This window comes from Lepisma saccharinum, chromosome 22 (assembly GCF_977018435.1).
Source record: "Lepisma saccharinum chromosome 22, izLepSacc3.1, whole genome shotgun sequence".
Taxonomy (NCBI): Eukaryota; Metazoa; Arthropoda; class Insecta; order Zygentoma; family Lepismatidae; genus Lepisma; species Lepisma saccharinum.
Genome location: NC_139250.1, coordinates 24570846 through 24583141, shown reverse-complemented (window position 1 = coordinate 24583141; position 12296 = coordinate 24570846).

Below are 12296 nucleotides of genomic sequence, written 5' to 3'. Positions count from 1 at the left end.
AAATACCTCTTCTTCGTATCCTCACTTCAAAAGTTGGAGAATGTAAATATTACAAACCATGCCCTAAGAAGAAAATACAAAGGATGCTAATCGCTATTAACAAAAAGTGGAGGAAAAGCGACGCCAAATAACAAAATTCACATAGAATCCGGTAAGTAATGGCTTCCGATCTCGCCACTAGGATTCTTCAGTTCGAATCCCGGCTAGGTCATGGGTGTTCTTTATAAGTGTCTATTGATTAATTTCATATATTCGCCACTCATTCTTTTCGTCGCGATTGGCCGAAAGGTGGTAGAGAAGCGACGCGAAATATCAAAACATACAAAATACAAGACATGCTAGTACAAATGGTGGATGATATGTATCTATCAAAATAAAAACTTAAGTTGTTTCCCCGTCGTCATTTGCACAGTATCATGAAGGTACACAGGAGAATGTGGTGTTGTTGGTCCACATATTCACCATCCCGCCCATCCATGGAGGTGATGTAGTCACCACCACGTTCTAGGCACTGTTACTACCTCCCCCCACAGGTACAGTCACCGCAATAAAAACGCGACATCTAGATCCTTAAATACTCGCTTTCCTGCAAGGCGTTTTGTGTGTTGTCTAAATCTACTTCAGTGGTAGAAGTTGCTAATGAAAATATGCTATTAAAATCCAGGTATCGCCTTAGAGTTAGGCAACACACACAACGCCTTGCAGGGAAGCGAATGTATCAGGATATAGGTATGATAATTTCATTGCCCGTTATTGTACCTATTTATTACCGACTGGGAGAACCTTAGGGAGATTTCACACCGCTTGGAAGCCAACACTCAGTAATCAATGGAACCTTTCGAACCGAAGAGACACGGCGAGATGCACGTGTCGCATGTCGCTTACGTGCCTCTCGGACTGTGCCGTTTTCTCAATACCGTGCATCGTGTTGCTTCAGTTTGTTGTTCGCGCATGCGCAGCGAATGCTTCATTCTAACGAGCTGTATTTAGACTCTAAAAGAGAGCCCAACCGGCATTGTGTGTGATCCTCTAATTTGTTGATATAATAAAGTATCGATATGTACAATGTTTTAACAATGTTTTAAGATTTAAACACAACGTTCATTTCGCTTTATCAAGTTTTTTTGATGCAGTTATCTATCGGCTGTAATTTGCCTTCAACGTCGTGAAAAGAGGCCGTGTTTTGGCCATTTACCTGACTGCTTTTATTTGAAAAAGTCAGCTTATGGAGGCACTTTAGTCCAAACTATATTAGTCAACATGGTAAAGTACTCTAGTGCATTGTTTTTCAACCACCGGACCTCGACCCGATACCGTGCCTTCGTATCAACTATACTGAGCTGTGAAAGGTTCTGCTGAAAGTGGTTGACAACTATCATAATCCCAATATCATATTTGAGTTGTGAGTTTTCGTCTTTGAAGTCCATTTTATGCACAAATAGACTAATCAGAACTGGATCTGCCCGGTGCCTCCCCGGTTATCGAACCCGGGATCACTTAATTACAAGGAGACGACGTTACCACTTTGTCTTCCATATTTTTATATTTGTCAACAATCCTACACACGTAATCAAACTATTGTTACTCTTATTATTATGCTAGAATTTATTTATCAATATTTAATTTCATAGGTACATGTTAATTCATGCATAAAATCTTCAATACTGTAAAGATTTACGAGGAAAATTCTTCGGCTAAGGGCATTGACTTAAAAAAAATACCGTGACATGGTTTCACGAAGGTTGAGAACCATTTCTCTAGTGTTTAGGTATTCGCTTTATTCAGGCTGAAAAGTCTAGCGTATACAGTTTTAGGTCAGTGCATATTATTTCTCAGTTTTCTCATGCACAACATGCCTCTCCCAAGTTTCAAAAACTTGCACAAAATTTACAACGCAGTTTACATGTAACAATGTCTCTTGTTACGTTATTTTCGGGTGACTATTAAACTGATTAATGCAATTATATCGGTACCATCATGCAAACTGAGCAAAGAAACCAGTGTCGCTTGCCGCGTGCATCTTGTCTCTTCGGTGTGAAACACTCGTGTCGCGTGTTGCATGTTGCGTGTCGCGTGTCGCGTGTTTCTTTGGTGTGAATTCTCCCTTAAAGCCGCCTTATGCAGGTACAGGGCCGAGAATATTCCCAAACTAATAGCACCCATCTTGGAAATCGAGCCCAGGTGTCCCGTGTGCCTGATAGGCGACCGCCGCGTTTTCTATCATAGTGTTTGGAAGTTTCGAGTGTGAAGTAAAATAGAGGCTACAGTCTGAGGTTCTTCCGCGAAAAAAATCCTAGTTGTAATTCTATTATACCCTATATTAATAGACCTTTGAAATTTTAGTTTTCAGTTTATGGCGAAAATGAAGGTTCAGTAATAACCAGTGATGTGCCGTATACTATAAGTTTACGTCTACATGCGTTGTCTACACGTAATCTACGCGTAGATTACATTGGGTTGTAGTTTACATAGACTACGTAGACAATCTAAACTGCATTTTCAAGGGTTTCATGAAAGGAAAGTGATATTTTCAACTATATTGGTTCCTAACGAAATTAAAATAATCCTATTTACAACAAAATTCTCTTCTCTTCTATAATGAACTATGGAAGAACGAAGAAGATAAATAGTATGCAAAAAACAACAACAGATGGCAGTCGCGACGTAAGAGTGGTCTATTTCCCTTAAAACACTAGAATATTTCCTATATTAAGTTTCTTCCTAGGTGAGAAATTGTTCGAATTTGGAAGAAAGAGTATGAAAAGTTCTCTTCACACATCAGCAACTGATACGTAGTATAATTTTCTTTTAATTCCACGATGCCCTTTACTAAGTTATCACCTTTCGCCATGTTGTTTACATAGATTACGTCATCTACTTGTATAAAATAGTCTACGTGTAGAATGTAGACTATCGTTGTTGACGCTTAGACGCACATCACTGGTAATAACCCAAGATAAACACTCTAGAGATCTAAGAAAAAAGATGCCAGTGGCGCCTTTCAGCGGTGACTGGGCAGACTTCTTGCGGACAGTAAATCATTGCAAAGATGGTTTGCTACCCGAGTTAATATCTGCCTATAATGTTTATCTGTGGTAATAACACTTTAAATTTCTGTAAGACTTACAAGAAACATCGTCCAAAGTTCTAACAATTTCGTGCAGGATCCCGGTATTAGAAGCTCTTACAGTCTCCATGTATAGAGTTGCAAAACATTTTGTTGGAGGAATTACGATCAGCAAAAAGAGGAAAGCATCTTCACAAATACAAGTAATATTCGGCCCCTTTGTTGAACATATCAAAAGGGCTAGTTCCGGGGCAAGTGGCCAGTAATCTTGTTCATGAATATTCCGCCCAGAAGGGCCGTTAATCCCTTTCATCTTGTTTCGAAGTTCTCGAGTCGAAGGGCGGAGGCCCTAGAAAGGAAGGAGCTCCCCGAATGAACTGCGTGGCTAGTTAGATTACTCCATTGACAAAGATGGGACGCGAAGCCAATGGAGTTAGCTGCACGAGACATGAGTCGCATTCAAGGTATTTCGCTCGTCAAAGGTATCGAACGGAATACATAAGGTGGATGTCAATATGTTGCGTTACCGATATACATTTGAGAAGCTATAAGGTTTCCTTAATGCAGCATGGGTGATCGGAGGGGACTAGTTGATGGAATTTAATTGTAAGGTGATTAAAAGTTTAGGTTTAATTAAATCTTACCAATGATGCATATTTCATGAAGTAGCTTTAAACTTACTTTATATTCATTAATATTACATGTACTTTGATCATTCAATAACTGACTTGGAAGTACGAGGGGAAGTCAAAAAGTTTATACAATTTTGCCACAACTTTTCTCAGGTTGGCCACACTGCCTTCATCGCTTGTGTGCTATAAGGTTATACTTTCGTGGTCATGTGGTCGAGGTTTGATCTTAATCGCTCCATTTTTCTTTCTTTTGTTACAGACTAAATATGGCCGCTCTACTGGCAGTATGCACCAAGGAAGAACAGCGATCTGTGATCCGATTTCTGTTGTCTGAAGATGTGTCAGGGACTGAAATTCATCGCAGGCTTTCAGTACATCTGATGATGTCAGAACAATCTATTTGGATGATGGGTGACCATCGGTTCATCAGAATCATCTCTCAAGCTTGTTGAATCTTCCCATCAGTGGTGGAGGTTGATGGGCGCTTCGTGTTTCACGCTTGTCCAGCAATTCTTAAACCTCTCGATGAACATATACACAATTCTACGTGGTAAAGCGCTGTCTCTATATTGTACTAAAAGGCTCTGATGAATTTCAACCACTGATATATCTTCAGACCAGAGGAATCGGGTCACTGGTCGCTGTTCTTCCTTGGTGCACACTGCCAGTGGAGCAGCCATGTTTAGTCTGTAACAAAAGAAAGAAAAATGGAGAGATTAAGATCAAATCTCGGCCACATAACCACAAAAGTACAACCTTATAGCACACAAGCGATGAAGGCAGTGTGGCCAACTTGAGAAAAGTTGTGGTAAAAGTGTAGACTCGTAAATAAATACATTTCAAGTATAGATTACAACATAATATTTGGCCAAAGTAACCTTTAAATTACTAAGTTGGTATACTTTGTGGCTGCATGTTTATACACTTCTACTAAGCTCTATAACTTTATCTTCAAATTTCCACTTTAAAGATAAATACTGAAACTTCATGATATGTTGTTCTATATTTAAAATGTGACCATTGTTCATAAATAAATGTGGACATTCCAAGACCAAACAGAAAATTAAAACTAAGTATAAAATATGAGAGAGTATAACTTTTTGCCACTGCAAATTCTTGATGTCTACTGAATGAAATTATCGGTTTACAATTTCAGAGGTTCGAATCGTGTTACAGCCATAGCTCTGAAAAGTGTGCTGAGAATCTAATGCGTGATCTCATTTATGTTTTATATACTGTTTCTCAGATTTGTTAACGTGAAATTTTCTTACATATTTGAAACTGCTAAGCAATCATCACACTGCATTAGTTGTATGCATTTATAAACTTTAGAATGTCTTATTGTGTAAATTGTAACAAGCATTTCAGAACGATAAATTTATATATTCAATTCACCTCTTTCCATGACACTGCTTTCACTTAACGATGCTTCCGTCTTCATTGTTACACGATGGTGTATATAATTACACGTATATATATTAAACTAAAAGCACTTCATACAATGCTGTTAAATAAATGCTTATTTTAAAATATAACAAAGAATATAAAAGAAGTTACGTTCGTACACGATTTTAGTTATTTCATTTCAATAACTTCCAAAATAGCTAAAAACGCTATTGAAATAAGGTCTTGAAGCTTGCCTGGCGACGAATGATGAAATTATTCTCTCTGGATATCGACCAAGTGAGTTGTGGAAAAGATTCCAAGCTTTCGAGAGGTAACGTCACTCTCACATTCACTTCTACCCTGAAAATGAAAGTGGCGTTAGCTCTCGAAAGCTTGGAATCTTTTCTAAAACTCACTTGGTCGATAGCCTGAGACAATTGTTTGAAATTGTTAGTAATATTTATTCTTTTTTACTACTCAATTTACACTGATGATTTAAGTACATAAATCTAAGATCTTGGTCTGGTACTTGTGACTTTCAGTGAGGTTCTCTGTCTCCAAATGAACCAACGATTTTACTCTCTCAAGATTCCTTCATGTATATAGTTAGTCAAGCAATAGAATGATATTACAAGGGTTGTTCAAGGTTGATCAAGACTTGTATTTCTAGACAGGAAATATACATACATAGAAGCACCAAAGTATGTCAGGTTTTCAAAGTATTCCCCCTTAACATCCAAACACCGTTGCCATCGTTGTAGAAGTTCATTGATGCCTTTGGCGTAGAAAAACGTAGGTTGGTGTCGTAACCACTTCAGGACAGCGTTCTTAAGTTGATCTGTCTGGAAGTGCGTCCCGACCAAATGTTCTTTAAGAGAACGAAACAAGTGGAAATGACTGGGGGCTAAATCTGCAATGTAAGGACTGTGTGGTAAAACCTCCCAGTATATATTTGCCAGTGTTGTTTGAGTCAAATGGGCCGTGTGTGGCCTGGCATTGTCATGGAGAAGAATAGCATGTTTCGACAACATTCCAGGTCTTTTATTCTGAACGGCGTCACGTACAACACTGATATTGACTGTATGCGCACTGTTACTCGCCGGTCTTGAAGGATAACTTGCTCAACACGAGCGATATTCACCGGAGTGACTGCAGTTTGCCGAACGTGTCCGTGCGGTTCATTCGCTACCACTTCCCGCCCGTTGACACCATTCGTACACTCTTGCCCGTGAGAGTGTTTGTTCACCATATTGTGTTTTCAGTCTACGCCAAATTTCAGCAGGTTGCACCTTCTCCTTCACGAGAAATTTCATTATACCACGCTGTTTCACAGGAACAGTCACACTACTTGCCGCCATCTTTGTTTACACTACTGCGCATGCGCCAAATGCGTCGAAAAGGATCATGATTACTCGCAAGGAATCATGGTCTGTCCTGCCGAAGTAATGCAGCGCTACATTGATTCATTAATATTTTATGCACGAAAGTCTTGGTCAACCTTGAACGATCCTTGTACTTATATACGGTGTCAACTAAACAACACCCATGTGGACCACGTTGAAATTCCAGGATCTTATTCTCTGCTACGCTAGCAAAACCAAGAAATATTTGTGTTTATATAACCGTAATCATCATAACAAATATCTCGCAAGGCGTAGAAAGCACTCCATTACATCCTGCTGTATATTGCAGTAACCAATGCGTGAACCTAGAAACGTATTATGCCAAACCCTAACTTCCCCATACCATGGTGCATTTACAGCTCGTTCAACGCAAAGTTCTCAGAGAAAGGAGGCGCACCAGACAATTCTTTCCTCATTTCCTCTTCCTTTTTATTTCTCTCATTGCCTTATAACTATCCTCAATTCCGAGAAGGACTTAATTAACCTCATTTCACGCTGGCACAGGTAGTTAATTGCTAGAGTAACCGCTTGAACAGGCACATGTGTCATGCAAAGGCAACAGTGTTCCTCTTACACTGGAAACCGCTCTTCTGTAAAAAATGTAATCGCAATTTGTTGGTAAGGAAACATAAAGGACACGTTAGCCCCCCCCCCCCCCCCCCGGTCCTCCTCCTTCCTCCTACAACACATATACACCGTACACACAACCTAACCACAAGCAGCTTAAAGGGGAACTACATAGAGAATTTACAATTGAAGGTGCAGGGGTGAAACCGGCAAAATACAATTTTCTGTCAGAAGCGAAGTAGTGGTAGCAATTCTTGCCATGTGGATGATGTACTTGACTTTACAATATGCTGTCGGTAACGCGTCTGACTACCATGCTAAAGGTCCCGGGTTCGATCCCCGGCCGGTTCAAATCCGGGAACTTTTCTAACGATGGAAGCGGCTCCGGCGCCCACCCAGCGTCGAATAACATGGGTACCTGGGGGAAACCCTGGGGGGTAAAGGCGGTCAGGGGCGTGATGCTGATCACATCACCCCCACTCACGACCGGATCAAGAAAGTGTGGGGCGTTACCCCCACACCCCCTATACGCCTTCATGGCGTGGTGCTATGCACAGGCGAACACTTTACCTTTACTTTTCTTTACCTTTTTCGCTTCACACTCAATGGCGTACATCGTGACCCTTAAGATTGTATTTCGCCCATAAGTTCTGAATACTTGCTTTTAGACTGAAGGGATCCGGTGTGAAGTCCTGCTGTCGCTTATTGTATTTTTCTTGTTGCTTCTGTCCAAAGACTCGCATAGGGAGCTTTGATACAGAAGCTACCAGCGACACGCGACACATGTCGTTTAGGAGCGAGCCAATCAATAGCAACGTTTCGCACCGTAGCTGCATGACAGGCCTCAAAAGCCTACGTTTAGTGGGGCTGTTCATTGCCAAACTTTTCCGGTGGCGGCGCCACCCCAGTTGTGTCCCTAAAGTATTTCGTTCGTCATTTGGTTGCCCTAAGCTTTACATTGGAGCGCGATGGGATGGCTATTCAAACGTTATTGTCAACGAAGGTAAGAATTTCTCGTGTATATCGATAATTAAAATGGGTGTAGTAAAGTTTTAAGATTATGTAGCAAGTCATAAGTTTCGGAAAATTACATTCTCCAACTAAGAATTAATACATGAAAGCGCAACGGCAGGGTAGCTCAAACCGGAAAAATATAGCATGTTTATGCACATAGAGTACTACACTAAACGTCATTTGGTTCGTCCGTAGCTGTCAAAAATACCAAAAAATACAAAAATTAAGATGATTTACACTATGCAATATGTTTCTTTCTGGTTGCGCGTATGTGTAATTCAACGGCGGAAGTTGGAATCGGAGATAGCACGAGAAACTCCCAAAATTATAATATATATATATATATATATATATATATATATATATATATATATATTTAAATTTAGTGCGTATATTTTACAAGCAGACATTTTCCATTGTATTTTCTTCCTTTTTTTGGAAACAATAATTTTAAAATTACAATTTCTGTAAATAAAATGAAAGCCCTAGAGGTTGCGAGAAATGAAACAGAAGATATAACTTTTTTGTAATAATTCTTATTCGAAAAATGTGTATATATATAAAACAGAGGGCCATATTTACTAGTCATGCGGTAAACTGTTATATCACTTAAAAGAAAGAGTCTGTTATTAAAAACAACTATAAAAATAAAAGTACAGTCGTACGGAATTATTATGTATTATTCCTTACCGGATTCACAACAATTAAGCACTTAAATTGTGAATATTGCAAGTGACATAAACAAGTACTGTGCAAGTTTTAAGAGTTTTTTGAGTTCGGATAGCTTTTCTGTTGTTGACGGTCGTCTGTTCAAAAATCTGATTTTTACAGCACTATCATGTTCAGACACACTTTCTGAGGTTAACATGAAATGTAATAGTAGCACCTTCAGCATCAAATTCCCCATGTATTTAAATGGGAGAAGAATTGCCCATGAAAAGCGTGGGGACACAACAGGGGTGCTACCACCTACAATAGTTTGCTTTGACCAGACCCATTGGTGAAATCCTCAAGCGACACGAAAGTTTCACACTGGACAAGCGACACAAGCATCTCCAGTCTGAACAAAGCATTCAAGGTTGTATTGATTACTGGGGATTCCCTTCCAAGCGACACGTGTCACTTGTCGCATGTCGCTTGGGAAGGAGGCAATCAACAGCAATGTTTCACTTCGTAGAGGCATGACAGGCCGCACAAGTCTGGTTCGATTGGTGAAATCCTCAAGAAACACTTGTTGCTTCGGTGTGAATCACCCTTATACCCTGTCCCGGTTATCTCTGGAGGAAGGCCGAGCATAGTAGCAGAGAAGGAGGGGAATCGAGTGGGAAGAGCGAAGCAGTACACGCTGCTGCGAAGGCTGGTAACTGCAGTCGTCCTTCTCCACGCATTCCGTTCCCTCCCTACGTCTTCATTAGTGGTGCCACGTCCTCTGACGTGAGCATCTACCAGCTTAGCACAGGGTAGAAACGATGAGATACCTACCTCTGTTTACAAATCAGGGTGACTAACACTACGAATATATGGAAAGAAACAATAGATTTAACCCACTACGGAGGGTACAATTCGTAATGTATTCTTGAATAACATATACAAATACTTTGGAAATCTTTTCATACAATATTTTTCTTCTATTTTTATTTCTTATTAATTGTAGCCAATCTTCTTCTGTAGGCTTCTTCTTCTTGTAATCGCTAAGGCTTCTTCTTCTTATAATTGCTAAGGTTTCTTCTTCTTGTAATTAATAAGGCATCTTCTTCTTATAATTGCTAAGGCTTCTTCTTGTAATTACTAATTCTTCTTGTAATTACTAATGCTTCTTCTTCTTGTAATTATTACATATTGTGTATTTTTTCTTCTTTGGGCTTCTTTGTCGATCTTATCCAAATTGACGGAAATATTAAGAAAATCGATTTCCCAGACAAACAAAGAGAAAGTGGTTAGTTAAAGATCGCCGCCTGGCCGGCGCTAACCTTAACTTGGAGCTGCAATAGATGCGCCTACCAAAAGTGCTTGGGTGCCTGCCGTGAAATGGCTCTACACCTGGGAAAAACAACCCAAAAGCCGCACGAAACTTTCAGTTCGTGGGAACCGTAATAGATCCAGAATCGTAATTACAATTCGACTTCTTTACTTTTATAAACACAGTCAAAAAAGTTTTGCATCAGGACGGAAAATGACAAAAGATATATGAAGCACAAGGTTTATTGACAATGACAGTGGGAATACAAAAGAAAAGATTAAGAACAAGACATGTTGAATGAAAAGGGAACAAAAAACGTACAATTTTCTCAGAAATGTGTTTAAAACGAAAATGGCACAATTCATGATGGAGGTGAAAAAACAAAGAACTGTCACAAGAAAACTGTTCGTCATAGCGGATAAACCAGAAACATTGTCTACAACCTGGTGTATCCTCCCCTGGCTGCAAGAAGGTCTTGAACACGCTATGGCATACTGAGGATGAGACGATCAAGGTGATCTTGCGGTAAACGATCCCATTCGTCCTGTGCCGCAAGAAGAACTTCACGAAGATTGGTGGGAGCCAAGACAATGCAATGCAATGGCATTTTTTAGCATTGCCCATGCATGTTCGATGCAATACATGTAGGAGTTTGCGCTGGCCAGAGAATGCGACGGATATTCGCCGCCTACAGATAATTGTGCACCATCTCTGCGCGGTGTGGACGGGCATTGCCATCCACCAAGACAAATTCGTCACCAATTTCCTAATGAAATGGTTCCACAGTCGTCTGGCGAATGTCCCTGACATAACAAACAGCTGTTTGTGTCCCTCTAATTGGAACTAGGGGCGCTCGACGTCCGAGCACGATCCCTGCCCACACCATGATTCCTCCTTCTTGGTATGGATGGACCCCGTGGACACCACGAAGCCGCTCCTGCAGTCCAGGGCCTTGCCACACCCGTCCTCATCGTGAATCTGGCCTTAGACAGAGCCTACATTCATCGCTGAAGAGCACATGAGCCCAATGATCGGGTCCCCAATTTCGATGTGCACGGGCCCAATGCACACGGTCGCGCCGATGTCGTGGCAACAGGTACTGGCACCGGAGAGGTCTTCTGGAACGTAAACCACTTTCTCGGAGTCTGTTACGGACAGTTTGGTTTCACACACGCACACCAGAGGCTGCCTGGAGGGCATGAGTGATGTTCCTTACCGTCATGGTATTCTGTCGCCGAGCTGAGAGTCTTACATAGCGGTCTTGTGCTGGTGTTGTGACCAGTGGACGACCTGTCCGTTGACGATCTTCTACTGTTCCTGTGTCTGTATACCGCCTCCAGGTCCTACAGACATCGCTTTGCGCCACTCCAACAGCCCTAGCTACAGCCCGTTGTGACATGCCAGTCTGCAGTAGCGTGATGATCTTGGCCCGATCAAACTGCACTATCGTACGCCTAGGCATGCCTTGCACACAGCTGCACTCGCTCGCCTTCGCTAACTGGACACAAGGAACACCTAACTTACCTCCGCCGACTACCGTGGTGCTACGCTCGAACACACGCATGCGCTTGCCGACTCCGGTAGTCATCCGTGGTGATCGGTATTGCACGTCGACCACGTTACTTCGCACAATGAGCTCTGCTTCATCGTTTCTTGTCCGCTTCGACATGTTCCGGATGTTATTTTCATCACTTCTCGGGTGATGCAAAACTTTTTTGACTGTGTTTATAATGATCACTTATGCTATTACTGAATATTAATTACCCTTTCCACCTTATTTATATCCTGTTATTGTGTTAAGTTCACTTATTTCTTTCATTATAATTAGTATTAATATCTGCAATCATTATTCACCACATCAGCGCTTTCCTTTTTCCCTATTTACAATAGTAGACGTTTCCTTGAATGCTGCCATCTCTGGCCCACTTTCTAAACTTCTTTAAGCATCATCAAATACGTATAAACGTCGTTCTTTTTGCATGCTGCCAGCTATGATCCTCTACCTCAAAGGACAACAATGCAGTTTGTGTACGTGACAGTGGGAACGTCTAGCGTCATTACTTGCGGAGAGACTTGTTTCCGTTCGCTTGCTCCAGAGATATCTGGGACAGGGTATAGACTCCCATCTAACAGAAGGCGTCACTGTCACGTTTCGTCTACACACACATAAGCACAGCACAAATAAAGAAACAACTTTTATTCGAATCATTTGATAGCTATCGTAAAATGTTACGAGGCCCTCCTATGTGATGAATGGGCAAGCAACA